Here is a 17,527-nt window from a genome sequence, read left to right as displayed (position 1 = left end):
TTGGGAATTAAAAACAGAAATAGTGGTCCAAGATTTTTAAGCATAGAGGATCTCATCTCCTCCAGACAAGATTAAAAATAATAAAACTGACTACCTGCCTTAAATAAATATTGTATAGGACCAAGCATTTTTTTAAAAATCTATAAGCAGTACATAATTAAAAAGTCTTACAGAAATGCAGAATAACTCTAATAGAATGTTTAGAGACTGTCCTTCAGGAATTAGGAGAACTTTGAGCTGCCCTATCCAATATGTGAAATCTCTGTTGTGCTATGCAAAGAGTCTGAGTACCATGGAGACAGTCACCATAAAAATAGGCAATAAGATTAAATTGGATGGAGGACATAATGAATTTAAAAACAGCACACCAAGAGCAATTCATTTTCGTTAAGAAAAAAAAGATGTATGTCTATGAATTTTTACACTATGAAAAATTCTCCCTAGATCTAGTTACTCCTGTCAAAAAGAGCTTATAGTCTCCTGACCTTCAATGGATAATAATAATGGTCATGTGTTTCTATTATTTCTTGCTCCCTTTTTGCTTTCTTTTTCAGCAAGCAATAACAGCAAGCAACACACTTTCTTCACTGAGTCCATTCCAGCAAAGCACTGGCAAACTAAAATACAGCAAGGATTCTTAATGCTTATCCTAGGACATGAGATATACCTGTTGATTTCTTATACACTTCAACTTGAAATAAATCCACCTCTCTCTAAAAGCTGTGACTTCTTAAATTCATTCCTTTCCCACAGCTCTTTCCCCATTATTATTTTACTCAGTATGAAGCTCTGATTCTTGAGGTTGCTAACTACAAGTACAGTACAGTATGTTTCCAAGTGGAAGAGGAGGAAGGGAGGGGCAAAGAGAAGGGAAGAGAAAGGGAAGGAAGAAAGAGAGGGAAGAAGAAAAGCGGGAAGAGGGGGAGAAAGAGAGGAAGAAGGAAAGGAGATAGAAACAGAGAAAGACATTTTGCTGAGAAGTCAACCTGAACATTTCCCAAGTTGGAGCTTAGACTTGAAAAACCTTCACTCCCATTACCTTACAGGGCTTTCTCTCTATAATATATTCCCTGTGCTTTGTGTTCTCTAGCTCCCTGCCTTTTTTTAAGGGTCATATTTGAAGTTCAACCAAGAAAAAGGTCAGGAAAGATCTTATATAAATCATATGCGTAAACCAAATTTAAAATGAAGCAAGATGATTATATTTAATTAAATTGTCCTACCAGTCAAGAAAGAAAACATAAAAAAGACTGATGATTCAAATCAATTGACAATCTCATTTTCTGATATAGTCTAAATAAGAAGTCCAATATTCAAGCTGGAAGAAACATTTGAGGTCATCAAAGTCCAACTCCCATATTTCATAGAAGAAGAAACAGAAGGTAACATTCTTTTGAAATATTTTTACTCAGAGTTTCTCAATACCTTTTCTTCTTTGCAGTTTTTTATCTCCATACTTTATCTTTGCCCATATCTAGTGGTCCAATAATTCCCTATTCAATTATTTTACTAAAAAAAAAAAAAAAAAACAAAAAAAAATGGAAAAAAAGCATTCGTGATTGAATATATTGCTTTTCATTCAGTCATATATAAAAATATGTATGTATATAAATTTTTACAGCAATTAATAGGAATAATGTCTCTAACAATGAAACCAAGCATACCTTTTATGCTCAAAAGGACTCTAGAACAAGAGTGCTAAGTGCCCAAGACCCTTTCCAGGAGGTTTGTGGAACCAAAACTATTTTTATAACAAGAATAATTTTAATTTCAATTATGGTAAATATTAATAAATATAGCATCCATGTAAACAAAAGGTTCTAAGGATATGTCTATTAATTTTTTTAAAAGGGTCCTGAGACCAAAAGCTTTGAGAACTGTTGATTTAGACAAAAGATAAGATCAGAATTCACCAGCATTGACAATAATCTCATTTCTTCCCAAAATGCTAATACCTAACTCATTTATTTAAGGGGAAAGAATTGACAAACTGAATTCAATGAACAATTTTCTAGGCACATCTCTATGTAAGATACTTTTATAGAGGGGGAACACAAAAAATAAACAAACAAACAAACAAACAAATAAATAAATAAATGGATGAATGAATGAACGAATAAATAAATGAAGCAAGCAAGCAAATGAACAAATAAATAAATAAATAAATGAGCTGTCCCTGCCTTCAAAGGATTTATATTCTGGTAAAAAGAAAAGAAGATACATCATATGCATAAATGAAGACAAAGTACATAGAAAGCAATATAAAGTAATTTCAAGAAAGAGTGCTAACAAATGTGGGGGAAAGCCTCCTTCATCTAACCAATTGGCAAATGTTACAGCCAATGTCATTTACTGTCAATGTTAGCGCCTCAATCAGTGCTGCCAAGTCTGGCCATTTCCTTTCACTCATTCCACAAACAATTCCTCAATTCCACATCACCTCCCACTCAGATGATTTACAAGAGGCTCCTACATGATCTCTCTGCATCTAGGCTTTCCTTTCTTCAATCAAGTCAACACAGAGTTGCTAATGTGATTTCCCTAAAGCATGGGTTTAATCTTTATTATTCTCTTGCTCAAAAAGTTGCAGTGGTTCCTTATTACATCTGGGCTAAAATTCAAACTCCCTGGAGTGACATTCAAAGCCCTTCACAATCCAAAGTCTAGCCTATCTTTCCCAAGTGATTATGCATTACTCTTGTTCATGTTCGACATCCCAGCCAAAACAGTCTAACCCATACAAGACATATTTATTTGTACAAGGTGTACCCCATTGGAACCATGTTTCTCAACAGGCCTTTCCTGATTTACCTAGTTGTTATCTCTTTTTCCTCTAAATTATTTTGTATAAAGTCTCTGTTTATATTTTCCCAAATATGTTGCCCCACCCCCAGACAAAATGTAAGTTCTTTGAGGGCAGAACTCTCACTTTTGTATTTCTATCTACAGTACAACGCCTGGCATATAGTAAGCAATTAATGAATGCATATGGATTACATCAGGTGGCTTCTGTGCTGTGTGCTTTGAAGGAATCTAAGGATCCCATCAGACTGATAGGAGGAAGGAGCACATATCTGACATGCGGGACCACTTATACACAAAGTAGGGAGGCAGAAATGACATGTCACCTAAGAAATCAAACACAGACTGTCCTGAAGGTATTGGTGTAACTTTAAGTTAGTAAAGTTATAAAGTAGCAAATATAGCCTTTGACTATAGGCTATCCACTCCCATTATATAACTAATGAGTTCTGGCTCCCAATAGACTAGGAAGAATTGGGCAGAAAATGGTTAACAAGGAGTTGAAACTCAAGATAAGTGAAGTGATATGAAAGCATTTAGCCACTAACTCTCAATGAGTTCATTCACCAGGCAGGACAAACTACAATCCAAGATACTTACAGGGGGAAAAAAACTGACATAAACATTTGCTGAGACAATGTCAATGACCTTTGGAATAATGCAAAAAACATAAAAGAAGCTGCAGTACAAATGTCATGTTTTTTGTTTCTTTTTAAAGTTAGAAAGTGGAGTCTACAAACTATAGGCCAATGAGTCTGAATCTAATTTCTAGCAAAATCCTAGAATGTAATTATTAAATTAGCAACATCTAGAAATGAAAATTGTAATGGTAAAGAAACAAGATGGCTTCATCAAGAACAAATCATGCCAGCCTAACTGTGTTTCCTTTTTGATGAGGAAAAACATTATCTCATTTGACCTTTCCAATAACCCTGCTAAAGGTACTACTGATATTATTCCCTTTTTACAGATGAGGATACTGAAATTCAAGTAAGTTAAATAAATGTCTTACCCATGGTCACATAGCTAATAAACATCAGAGGGAAATTTAGAATGGGTCTTCCTGCTTCCAAATCAGAAACTTAAATAAGCATTTCCATAGTGCCTACAGTATGTGCTAGACACTGTATCAAACACTTTTACAAATATTATCTCATGTGATTCTCACAACAACCCTGTGAAGTATGTGCTAAGTATTGTCCCTATCCTATAGTTGAAGAAATCAAGGCAAACAGGTTAAGTGGCTTGACCAGAATCACAGTGCTAAGTTAAGTGTCTGAGTTCAAATCTGAACTCCCATCTTCCAGTCTCAAGGTCCAGTATTCTGTCCACTGAGACATCTAGCAGCTGCTCTCTAGGATAAAGTTTACCCAGATTACAGCAAAACATGACAAAGATCTCATGATATCCTTGAGGACAACAAAGAAAATAGTGAGCTACCTGTTCAGTTGTTTTTCAGTCATATCCAATTCATCATGACCTCATTTGGGGTTTTCTTGACAAGGTACTAGAGCATACCTTTTATGCTTCTCTAATTCATCTTAAGAAGAGGAATTAAACAGGTTTAAGTGATTTGCCCAGGGTCACACTGGTAAGTGTCTGAGGCCAGACTTGAACTCATGAAAATGAATCTTCTTGCTTTCCAGCCCAGTGTTCTATCCACAGCACCACCCCAATGATGGTCTACCTGTCTACATTCGGAAGCAATTGAATCGCCAAACCTTAATGATTAAGGGAAGAGAAACGTAGGAGAGGCTCTAGTGGATTGTCCCAGGGATCTATAATTGTTTCTCTGTTGTCATAATAAAAAATTTGAATAAGGATCTAGGCATATTTATCACGTTTCACTTTAACAAACCTAGGAAAGATACCTAACATACTGGATGATAGCACAAAGATCCAAAAACATCCTGACAATTTAGAATGTTGGGCTAGATTTAGCAGAATGATAAGTGAAGAATATCAAGAATAAAAGTGAAGTCTTATCCTGTCAAAAAGACAACTTCCTATGTACAAGAAGGAGAGGTCTGACTGGATAGCAGTTTGCTAGATAAGATCTCAAAGTTTTGAGAGGATGACAAGTTTAATATGAGAGAACAGTGGCATATGCAGGAGCCAAAAAAACCTAATGTGACCTTAGGCTATAATCAGAGTGGCAAAGAGGCCAGCTAGGACTAAAGAGGAAATTGCCCTACTGTATTCCAACCTAGTAAGCTTTCTGCAATATGCTTTCAGGAGGCAAGACTTGAATCTAATCTTTCCAACTTCAAGACCAAAAGTAGTCATTCCAATATATTCTGATGGATTTCAACAAGGAAGTGACATTGGTAAGGTAACTCAAGCTATAAAGTACTCGTATTTGTTGTGCGATACAGCAGCCAAATAAGCTAACTCAAATCTGTTACAAAGATTATTATAGTGAGAGGTGATAGTTCTGTTGTACTCTGCCTTAGTTTAGCTCACATCTGGAGACAAGGGTAAAAATAATGATGGACTTGGAGCCAATTGCCACTACTGACACTTGGACAAATCAACAAAACCTTTCTGAGCCTCAGTTTCCTCATATGTAAAATGAAGGGATTAATTATATGACCTCTAAGATTCCAGTTCTAACTCCTAGATTCAATCTGTGAGCCAAGCAGAGTAGGCCTAATGCAAATAACAGTCCTTCTAATGTTTTACTATGGCTATCAATCACACTTTTCCAGGTCTTTACTTCTCCAGGATAGAAGACAATTATAATTCTTAGTTCTTTCAATTGATCTTCATCTGGCAAGAACTCAAGATCCTCCACCACCTTTGTAGCCTTTCTTTGAACACCCTCAAAAACTCATCAACATCCTTCCTAAAATGTAAGAAACTTCCTAAAAATGAGAGTTGTCCAAAGTGAAACAGGTTGTCCAAGGAGGCTGTAGGCTCCCCATTACTAAAGTTCTTCCATCAGTCATCTTGTCTCTCACTACATAATCTTCTCTTTTCTAGTTATTCATTTCTCTGATGTATACTTTAAGCTTTTTCTTCCTTACATTGAAAGGAAATTTAGTTGTGTCAAAACCCACCCATTGGTCCTAATCTCAATATCTGGAGCTCTTGCAGCCCTGACAGCCTACAATTCTGAGCTGTCTTCTACAAGACAACCTGCTAAGTACTTGAAGTTAATTACCAACTCCTTTTCTTCTAAACATTCCCAGTTCTTCCATCCTTTCTTCATGACTCTTCTCAAGACTCTGTGCATTTTCATCTTAAAAAGTATATTTCAAAATTCAACCCAAGAAACCAGGTGTAGTTTAAACAAAATAATAATGCCATATAACTATTATTTCCTGTGATCTATACATGAGCATACCTCCCAGATTTGTGCCACATGAACTGGATATATTCTATTTAGGTCTGCTCAATTCCATGTTGGTTTTGACCCAACATTCCATTCTGCAGGGATCATTTTGCATCTTGATTCAGTCATCTATCATATCAACTATCTCTAATATGTCATCAGCCAGCCCTTTCAACCTTCTGTCTAGTGCCAATCTGGTAAGCAGAACTTCTTCTTTTTCTTCTTCTTTTTTTTAAGGGAGTCAATAATAAAACTGTCAAACAAAAAAGGAGCAGATACAGAATTCTGTCCCTCTGCTAGGGAAATATCACTCTCTCCTGACAAAGAATTGTTAATCAACATTTTTTGAATATAACTTACTGAACTGAACAAGTTTTGAATTCCCCTAACAAAGCTATCAGCAACTCACTTGAGTTATACTGTTCTTCAAAAGTAAGTCTTTTTTTGTTTTGTTTTGTTTTTTGCTAAGGCAATTGGGGTTAAGTGACTTGCCAAGGGTCACACAACCAGGATATATTTAAGTATCTGAGGTCATATTTGAACTCAGTTCCTCCTGACTTCAGGGCTGGTGCTTTATCCACTACACCACCTACCTGCATCTCTTTCCTCCCCACTCCCCCACTCCCCCACCCCCACCCGCAAAAAAAAAAAAAAAAAAAAAAAAGTAAGTCTTTTTGAAGAGCCATATTATGTTTTATATTTTTTCCAAACAACACCAGAAAATTTTTTTTACCATCTTATTTATATCTACTTATAGCTTTTTATTTTTCTGTTTAATTTATACAAGTTAATATGACAATAAAGCCAAATCAATTGCTGATTGACTCCAAAAGGCCCTTGTTATAATATGAATGTGCTGCTCAGGAATTAAATCAAGAATTTTGGGGAGGTAATAGATCCTTCTCCATGAAGTAATCAAATTAGCTAATTGTCACTTTGAAAAGCAGAGAGAACCTGGGCCTCCATGCATGAGATATGAACAAGAGAGAATGAAAGTAAGAAGGAAGTCAAGGTGGAAAAGGGAAAGGAACACATGTAAATAGGGCCAACAACTACGAAGAGGCCCATGTACAACAATCTAATGGTGGTAGGGTGGTAGTAGTCCAATCCTAAGACTTTACTTACCTACTATATTGGCAACCCAATGCCCAAAGTAATTCATCTCCCTGTTAATGTAATGAGCACAACTACTAATTCATGTTTAACTAAAATAGCCACAGATAGACTAAAAAAGATACACATTAAAAAAAAAAAAAAAAACTCTACATGGCTAGTGAAATACCTTGTTCAAAACAAAACCCATTATGTCCTTTCCATAATCTAACAATTTAATGAGGTCCTTTATAAATTTTAGAAGAAGAAATGAATTAGTGTAGCATTGATTTGTTCTTAATGCACCCATGTTAGTTTCTAGTGATCTAGCTTTATATTTCATTTTCATAACTGTTAGGGTATTTTTAACTAAAGTAATTTTTAAAAGATATTCTCATGAAAATGTTTAAAAATTCAATTTTTAAAACCCTCAATTTTTCTGCCTTACAAATGGCAGCATGATATCTCCTCTATCACAACATCTGGAAGATGACATCAGTTCTAGAGCCACGGAAAAGGTTTTGATTCTCTAGACAGCCATGGCAGTTCCACTCTAAACCAACCTAATTACAAACCAAAATTAATCTGGTTTCCTGACCAGAAATAACCTAGGGTTGAATCAGATATTCTGAAGAAACTCTGAATTTTTATATAATTGTATTTGTCTGCCTTGCAGGACTTCAATCCTCACTTACCCTGTAATGAAACAGTTTCTCAAGGGTATAGAGAGAGATGGCCATATAATCATCTTTCCTGACTTCATTTTTTTCATGCTGGAAGGGGGGGTTAGGAGTTGGTGAATTTCATACCTTGTGAATCACTCCTGAGAATCTAATGCCCAGCAATCTGGACACACCAAACAACTGAATGACCTCACAGAGTTGGTGCACAACAAGAATCATTCTATGAACATGTGAAAGAAAGACAGTAACTTCAGCACACAAGAGGCAACCTTTAAAATACAAAGTGCTGATCAAATCCCCCTAGAATGACCACTTCAATTGAAAATTTCAAACCAAAAACATTACAAAAATCTCAGCCAATGGTCCAGTGTTCCACTGATCTGATTACAACATATCAATCCTACACAATCAATCAATCACACTCTCTCTCTCCCTCCCTCCCTCTTTTTCTCTCTCCCTCCTTCTCTCCCTTCTTCCTCTTTTTCTCTCTCTCCCTTCCTCAATCCCTCTCTCTTCACTCTCTGTCTCTCATTTTTTTCTCCTCTTTCTCTTCCTTTTCTTCTTCTCTCTGGCCAATTTTCAAAAAATTACTTTACAACTAAAGAACTTGTAATATTCTCCTCATACCTAGCAGATGAAGTAAATAAAGCTTGACCTAGCCTTCAAGATCCTCTGTGACGCAGCTTTCACCAATCATACTAATTTTGTTTCCCATCACTCCCCAGCAAGGCAGCTAGATGGGACAGTAGTTATGGCACTGGACCTGGAATCAGGAAGATCTGGGGTCAAAAATACTCTCAGGCAATTACTGTGTGACTGGACAGGTCACAACTTCCACCGACCTCAGCTTTCTCTTCTGGAAAAATGGGGATATTAATAATAGCACTTCGCTCCCAGGGTTATTGTTGAGGATTAAATCTAGTAACATCTGTATACTGCTTTGCAAACTTGCAAACTAAAGGTTAACATAAATGCTACCTATGACTATTTACAAGGGTTTTAGCTCTATTTCTTGATTCAAATATATGCTACACTCAACCCTGACTTTAAACCTACTCTTCAGGGAATCAATTCAAATCTTACCTCTTATATAAGACCTTAACCTAAAAATGTTCTCTCCACTCTTTCCCTTAACTTCTATAGTAGAATCACTGAATCCTTAGCTTAGAAACAATCCACCCCAACCTGTGCATTTTACAGATGAGGAAACTGAGTCCCAGAGTGTGATATAATCCAAATCAGAATGTAAGCTCATCGAGGGTAGGGCCCTTTTCTTGTACTTCCTCTCTTACAACACCCAGGAAGAATAGCAACAGACACTCAAACAGGAATGAAAATCCTTTACAATGAGTAATCCAGTAGGACTTATATTTCTTGCCATTCATGTAATACTTTTTTTCATAATACTGAGTAACATATGACTGTGTAAAGTACTATTCACTTGACAATTCACTGCCCTTGTCCTCAGAAAGACAAGAGGATTAGTAGCCACAAATTCATATCCAACTCCACAACAGAATAGCATGTTGCTCATCCTGCAACTCCGCAATTGTGGTGACCACGTTAGCACCCTGGATACTTTAGAATCAGCCGGAGTCAGGATCAGCAAAAGTCCTTGATCTTTATTCCGCAATCTTTTCTTAAACATCCCCCCACAACCCTCAACTCTCAGATGTTGCAAGTTGAGACTGAAGGAAGCAACTAAGCAATACTAAATCAACCTAGTGAAAGGTTGGCAGAGCTCAGGCCACAGGAAGTACAGTCCCCCTCTGTGTTTAAGCCACTGATCGCCCCAATCCCAGTTCATAAGCAAACAGTGTGGAACAGGAAAGACACCAGCCCTGGAGAGTACAGTGTTTCCTAGACTTAGGATCCTTTTCCAACCCTTCAATCTGGGTGGGGTGCCAAGTCCAATATAAGGATTCTCAAATCTTTAAAAGGAGAAAAAGCAAAGAACTTTAGATTCCTTAACTACAGTAGGTCTTTAGTGAATTATGTCCCTCATAGATCATGTATGTGTGTGCATATACATACATAAATGTCTGTGTATATATACACATAAAGAAAGATATATAAACACATACACATATACCTATATAACAATCTTCCCATTGAGAAAATGAACACTTCAAGATAAAAGACTAAAAGGAACAAAGATTGTATGGAATAGTATTTATTTTTCTCTCCACCAACTTTTGCCTTTGACCAAATCTCCTCCTGTCCTCAAATCTCCAAACTCTACTTCCCAAGATAGGATCAAGTGGAACTATTGTCAATGATCTGCAAACCTCCGTTAAGAATTTGGAGATGCTAGGGACTCAGCCAAAATCACCTAAAGCCAATCTACTTCCAAAAGCTGTAGTCAACTTTCTCTCAGGAAATCCCAAATCCCAAGGCAGTTGCTGAGCTTCCTGACTTTAGGTTCCTCTCCTTTTCAACTTAACTTTCTTACTCTTGCCTCACTTCCATGTCTCAGCCAGGTATATCCTTTGGGAGCTGACACTGAACCTGGGACTGGAGCTAAAAGCAAGCTGAAATTTGGCCCTAATGAATTTGAGTTGGGCTGTGTACTATCCCATACATTTCATATATTCCCCTTCAAGGGCTCATCATTTACTCATGTAGTTTAAATGCCACTCAAAAAACTGACATCTGCAGTTCTGTCCTCTCACCAAGGTGACATCTTCTGGTGCCTAAAAAACACTTCCTTCCATGTAAATGCTTTGCCAAACAGCTGAAACTTCTAAAATTCAGGTCAATCATACCTCCCCCAAACAGACATGCCTTCCTAATTTCCCCATTACCTCCGAAAGTAACTCCACCTTCCTAGTCTCCCAAGTTTGAAACCAATTTTTACTCATTGTCACCATTTTCTTTCTTGCCTTAATTTTCCATTTCTACAATCTTCACCCTACTCCAAGGCTTTATTGTCTTATACCCAGAATATTATAATAACCTCTTTTCTTCTTGGTTGTTTCCAAGATCTTGCTGTTCTAATTGGTCCTAAAAGCAATACAAGGATCAATGCTTTTTCTAGTGCAGCGAGATTAGACAAGCCAGATGGTAACCCTTTTTGCCCTCATAGACACCTCATGATTTGTTATAGATTTAAAAAATTACATTCTCCTACTGTCAACTGGTACTAAGCCTCCCCAAAGAAGGCTGATCTTTGGATGACAAACATACAGACTGTCAATGGGGATTAAGAGTCCTACCCAGAACTTAAATTTGTCCTCTGACAATGCCTTCTAGAACCCAGGGTCACTGCCCAGCCACAATGAGGAATCAGAAGCCTTCAGGGGAATATCCTACAAACAATTCCTTTAAATGAGTCAGAGTTCAAAAGCTAATACTAAAACTAAGAAGATATGAGTTCAAACCTAGCCTCAGATACTTCCTACCTGTATGACCCTGGGCAAATCACTTAACCTATCTGCCTCAGTTTTCTCATCTGTAAAATGGCGATAATAATACTGCCTATCTCCCAGGGTTATTTTAAGAATCCAATGAGATAATATCTGTAAAGCACTCAGGCACACCTAGCATATAGTAGCTGCTATATAAATGCTTATTTATTTCTCTTACATTTGGCCCCATATACTGTATAACCATCAATGGCTCACTGTTACTTATAGAGTTCAAAATCTCAGTCTGGCATTCAAGTACCTTCTCAAATTAGTCCCAAAGTACCTATTCAACAGGTATCTTCTGATACAGCCAAGGTGGTCAGTTCACTGTGCCTCAAAGTAGTCATGTTTATTTCCACCTCCACAAGACCCAACACACCAAAAACAACCTCCTCCCTGTCTCAAATGAAATCTCATTTATCCTTAAAGACCCAGTTGAAATCTCACCTTTCTCCAAATCTCATGTCCTTTTAATACATTCTATTTTTGCATTAGTTACTTAGTTTATAGTTTTATACATTTAGATCTGGAAAGGGCTAGATCACATATGTAGGTGCTACATTCACCTATTCAACTATTAGTTACAAGAAGAGTGGGAACTTGTCTTATTTATACTGATATCTCCCACCAGTGCCTAGTATTCTGTATATATTAGGTACTTATTTTTGCTTAATTGCTGAAAAGCTGAGGCAATAATTTGTCTATTTTTTACTTATAACAATCAATCCATTCCTTTAACTGCTGTTGCATATTTTGGTAACATAGTTTTAACATTTAATTTTATAATGCCTTTTAATGTTAATTGGTACTACATTTATTGTCTCCTCAATAAGATTATAAACTCTTCAAGTATTATAACTATGCCTTAATACTTCTTTTGTAGCCCTCATTTTTTAAATAAATGAATAGCTCTTCAACTCTTACCATGAGGTCTTTCCTAGTCTTCTCCCCCAGTTTGCTGGTGCTCCCCCACCACAATGACTTTCTATTTAATACATGTACCTATCCTTTCACCAAGAGAAATTTCACCTGAAAGCAAATATTTTAAATTTTCTCATTGTATCCTCCGAGCCTAATGCATGTTGGGCACGGAGTAGGTGCTTAATAAATGCTTGTTGATAAACAAATTTGTTTACCATCTCCTCCATAGATTATTTTACTCTTCCAGTTTGTGTATCTTTCAAAATTCATCTCCTCCTGTAAATTTCTCCTGATAAAACTCACTCCAATGAGCTCTCTTTTTTTTATTTCCTCAAGTTATTTATGCATTCATCATTTGCAGTGGTCTTGTCAGGAGACTATCCATAAAGCCCTTAGCACGGCGCCTGATACAGAGTATGCACTTAATAAATACCTGTTCCCTCCCCGTTTCCCTCGTCTACTTCAAATAGTGTACTCACGTAGAGATTGAGGTTTTTAATACTTTTTTTGGTATCCCCACAGGGCTTGGCACATAGTAGGCACTCTATAAATATTGGAGCCAAGCTGCTTAATTCAGAATCTTGAATTGTAAATTCCTTTGACAATAGGAACCAGGCCTTCCATTTCCCCAGCCCAGGACTCTGCTCAGAGTATGCTCTCAGGAGTCTTTCTGTGCACAGTGTGTTTAATAAATGCTTTTTCTACCCAGGATCTACAGATGACTGACGGAAGGAATGGACTTTTTGCTCATTTTCAGAAAAGTAGTAAGCAGTACTGTAACCTCGGTGCCTTAATGGTTTAAAATCATGGGAATGTGACCGGCCTGCTTGGTCAAAATGCTATCAGCCCCTTTGGGAGCGGAGGTTAGCTGTTACAAATTGCCTAGTCCTGCAGGGAAAACACTAAGACACACAGCACACACACCCCACTCCCCCACCCACACTTGAACATGTTCAGAGCCAAGCCCAAGGTGAAGGAGTTAAAAACCTCCAACTCGAAGTGATTCCCCCCAGAAGGGAGAGCAGGGGAATTCTATGGTTCCAATGCTGTTTGCACCGCACAAACTCCCTTCTAGCAACTCCCCCCCTCCCCGCCCCCGCCCCGCCCGGGCCGAGAGTCGAGGGGCCAGGGAGGAAGGAGGAAACTGTGCAGAGCTAGCGGGGAGCGCGGCGGAGGGCCGAGGGGGAGCAAAGTGGGGGCGGGGAGGGGACCCCGAGCGAAGGGAAGGGCGGGAGAGGAGGGTGGGACCGGCGGCGGGAGGCATCCAGAAGCCAGGCTCCCGAGGGTGGGTGGAGATTGGAAGCAGCGGGCGGGAGGAGCGAGCGCTGCGCCTGGGGGCCGGGGGCGCCCTTGAACGCTAGCCCTCGGGGGAAGGGGGAGAAAAGGGGCGCGAAGTTGGAGAGGAGGAGGAAGCCGGTGTCGGGTACCAAAGGAGAGATAAGCGGGCGGCAGGCGAGGGACAGGCACCCTCCCCCCCACCAACCTCTCCGCCTGTCGGGGGCACTGCCGCATCGCCCCCCCCCCCCCTCCAGCAACCACCCCAGTCCCGACCCTCATCCCAGTCTGCCTCTGCTCCGGCCACGCCGGGCCTGTGCCATCCCGCGCCACTCCCCGGGTCCCAGAGCGTGGGAAGTTACCGCGCAGCTCGCCCCGCTTGTCCAGCGCCGCCGGCCCGGCCCCGCGCAGCCCGCCCGCCTCGGCTCCGTGCGCGCCCACCTGGCCAGCCTTTCGCCGGGACACAGTGCTCACGTACGCGGCCGCGGCCACAACCCGGCCCGGATTTCCCGCCCCGGGAAGGGAGCGGAGGAGAGACACACCCCCAACCCACCCCTCTCCTCCTCCCCCTGTCTGCTCCCTATCCCTCCTCCTCCATCTCCTCCCCGCCCCGCGCGAGCGAGACCCACGCCTCCTCCTCCGGACACGCACGCACGCAGTTGGCGGCTCGTACACACCTCCCCCCGAAGCAGCTCCCGGCTCGGGCTCCCGGGTACACAGCGGGCGCTCAATAAGTGCTGGTGTTCCCGGTTCCTCCTGCACATGCGCTGCACGCACGACTTGGGCCCCCTCTCCTCCCTCCCCTCCTGCTGAAACCTAAGCCCAAACCTGCCCGCACTGGGAGCCAAAACTCGGAAGGAGGCGTGTTGATTTGCTGAACCCTCTAACTGAATTCAGCAAAGTGTCGGGTTGTTGTTTTTTGGCTGAATCACAAACCCGACCAAAGTTGGTTGTCCAGTTTAGTGTTTAAAAAAGAAAAGAAAAAATAATAATGGTCGTGCTTAGGCGTTTCCTTCCCTGAGTATGGGGCTGAGGCTCGGGGCCAGGACGAAAGCCAGAAACTCTGTGTCTCGGATGGGAGAGGGGCCCAGGCCACCGGGCTGGACCTGGGCTGCTGGCCAGCTGTGGGGGGAGGGGTGATTTAGGGAGGCGGGGGTGGGTGGAAGGCTAACCAGCCTCTTTCTTTTCTCTCTCCTTCTCTTTCCCTAACAGAATCAGGCTGGGTTGACTCGTTTGCCTTTCCAGGAAGGTTCTTTTACTGTTCCTAGAACCGATAGGAGAGGGGAAAGGAAGCCTTTTCATACACAATATTGGTTCCTTTTCCCCCCACCGTGTGACGGGAATATTTGTGACCTAGGGAGAATTGATGACACTAGCAGAAGTAACTGTTCGATTCTTCGCTTTGCAGAGACTAGACCAGATCAAACAGCTGGGGTCTCCCCTTGGGTGTCCAGGTGAATACTTAAATAAAAACAAATCATTCACTACAATTAACAAAATATTGACCACCACCATCACCCCTTAAGAAATACTTTGGCAATAATTCGGGAACACTCTTTATATATAAGCCATTTAGTTCAGTGTTTTGCATGTTATTTTTCTCCCTAAAAAAAATTTCTTTTGGAAGTAATATGCTGACTGTGTATCTACGGGCAAATCACTTAACCTTTCTCAGGGCCCAAGGCAACTATGAAAGGCTGAACTACAGATGAGCAGCCTTTCTCTATAAGGGAGTGAATTCCATATCAAGGCTTCCCAAATGACAGTCACAGATCCAAAAGAAAAAGGAAAAACATGGACAGAGCCTAAACTCCTATGGAGGATTTATTATTATTTAGCAAATCACTAGTTAAGATGAGTTTTTTTTTTTCCTTCCTGTCATAACGGGAATCAGTGCAAACTTAAGACAGCATCCTGAATAAACAAATGTTTAAAACATTCCCCGATAAGGCAAGCATTAAGGTAATTCATTTTATATTATTTCCATTACTTGACCAAAATATAGAATTGAGAGGCAACATTAGTGGACATAGCCTTGGAATCAGAAATTTGTTCAGTCATGTCTCTGGGGAAAAAGCCATACCAATATTGTCCATGGAATTTTTTTGAAAAAGATACTGGCATGGTTTGTCATTTCATTAACAGGATTTAAGAGACCTTCCAGGGTAACACATCTAATAAGGTCATATTTGAACTCAGGTCTTTCTGACTCCAGGCCTAGTACGATATCTATTGAGCCACCTCGCTGCTTCATCAGTCAGGAATAACCAGTCCAAATCCCTCAACTGGCACACACTAGATGTGAGACCATGCACAAATCACTTAACTTCTCAGTTGTTCAGTCATGTCAGTCATGTCCAATTCTTCATGACTCCATTTGGGGTTTTCTTGGCAAAAATATTAGAATTGTTGCCATCTCCTTCTTCAACTCATTTTACAGATGAGGAATTGAGGCAAACAGGTTAAGTAACTTGCCCAGAATCATATAGCTAGTTAAGTGTCTGAAGCTGTTGAACTCTGAAAGATTAGTATTCCTTAGTCCAAGCCCAGGGCTCTATCTACAATGCCCCCCAGATAACTATATAAAATTAGATTAGAGAAATTATTACTCTAAATTAGGGAATACTCTACACCAATTAAATAACTAACAGTTCCAAACCAACTACATCTCCCTGCTGCCCACAATAGAACTGAAGTTTATTTTTATTATTTATCATTCAAATATTAGTTTATTTTTTCTTATTGACCCATTTGCATCTTAGGTTCCTTGTTCTCAAGTTTTCCTTAAGTCATCAGATATTTTTCCAGTTGGATTAAGGGATAGATACTGTGTTAGGTGCTAGGACAAGACAGAAGGAATATGACACATTCTCAATACTCATGGACCTTCCCTGTCTAGCTGAAGAGAGGACTGAAGATAAGTAACAATTGAAGTAGAATCCAAAAGATGCACAGCTCAATGTTAAAATTCTAAAAGCTCTTCAGAGAAAAGAACGCTCAATCACTACCAGGTTGGCCAAAAAAACCGGACCACAGCTAGGCCAGAAAGAAGGTTATCTAATCTTCCCATTAGATAAGTGATCCGAGGATATGTACAAACGATTTTTATGAGTGCAAACTATCAGCAACTAGGAAATGTTACTCCAAATCATTAATAATGAGAGAAAAGCCCGTTAAAACAACACTGAGGTTTTGCCCAACATGCAAATCAAGAGAAGATGACGAAAGATGAAAATGATATTGAAGAGGGTCCAGGATGACACACACACCAGTGAATAGAATATTGTGGTAGAGGCGTGATTTGATACAACCAGTATGTAAAATAACATGGAAATAGGCAAAACAAAAACCCAATATAGGAATAATCGATCAACAAACTTATCATGAAGATTGAAATACAGGGTCAGGCCCTGTACTAGATTAGGGACTAGGTTAATCAAGACATTTAAATAGTTCCTGTCAGCAAGAAGCTCACATTCTGTCCAAGGAAATGATACTTACCCATCATAAATAGATACAAAATACAAAGTAATTGGGGAATGGGCAATTAATAGCTTGGGGAGGGAGGGTATCAGAAAAAGCCCCATTTCCATTATTTTCCCTGATACCACTTAACATGAACTTTGAAAAAAGTTGGAGATGCCTGTATTTCAATCTTCATGATAAGTTTGTTGATCGATTATTCCTATATTGGGTTTTTGGAGATGCTACTAGATGAAAGTGAGGAGTGTCTTCCAATTCTAGAGAAACAGTTTACAAAGATGTATGGAGGTAAGAGATGGAATTTCATGTTCTCAAAAGCAACAATAAGCCAGTCTGGTCCCAATACAGCGTAAGAAAGGGATTAATATGTATATTAAATCCAGAAGGGGAGTCCAAAACCAAGTTGTTAAAGGTTTCAAACATCTAATAAACAAATCTATATTTGATCCTGGAAGAAAAAGGAAAGTACTGTAGCTTCCTGAAAAGAGGGCATTACATGGTCAGACTTGTGTTTTAGGAATATCAATTAA

General features: G+C 39.6%; 1 protein-coding gene across 2 annotated transcripts in view; it reads right to left on the bottom strand.

Moving 5' to 3' along the window:
• Positions 1 to 17,527, bottom strand: part of ZNF395 (zinc finger protein 395) — a 93,175-nt gene that overhangs the window by 55,194 nt on the left and 20,454 nt on the right. Inside the window, exon 1 of one of the 2 annotated variants that reach the window (XM_051975748.1) lies at positions 13,877 to 13,965. The exons of the other annotated variant lie outside the window; for it this stretch is intronic. The gene's annotated coding sequence lies outside the window, so the exon portion shown is untranslated. Of the gene's footprint in view, positions 1 to 13,876; positions 13,966 to 17,527 lie in introns of those variants that run through there. 2 annotated transcript variants of the gene reach the window in all.

This window comes from Antechinus flavipes, chromosome 2 (assembly GCF_016432865.1).
Source record: "Antechinus flavipes isolate AdamAnt ecotype Samford, QLD, Australia chromosome 2, AdamAnt_v2, whole genome shotgun sequence".
NCBI classification, from domain to species: domain Eukaryota; kingdom Metazoa; phylum Chordata; class Mammalia; order Dasyuromorphia; family Dasyuridae; genus Antechinus; species Antechinus flavipes.
Note: the sequence above shows the minus strand (reverse complement) of the source record. Positions and strands in the feature narration are given on the sequence as shown.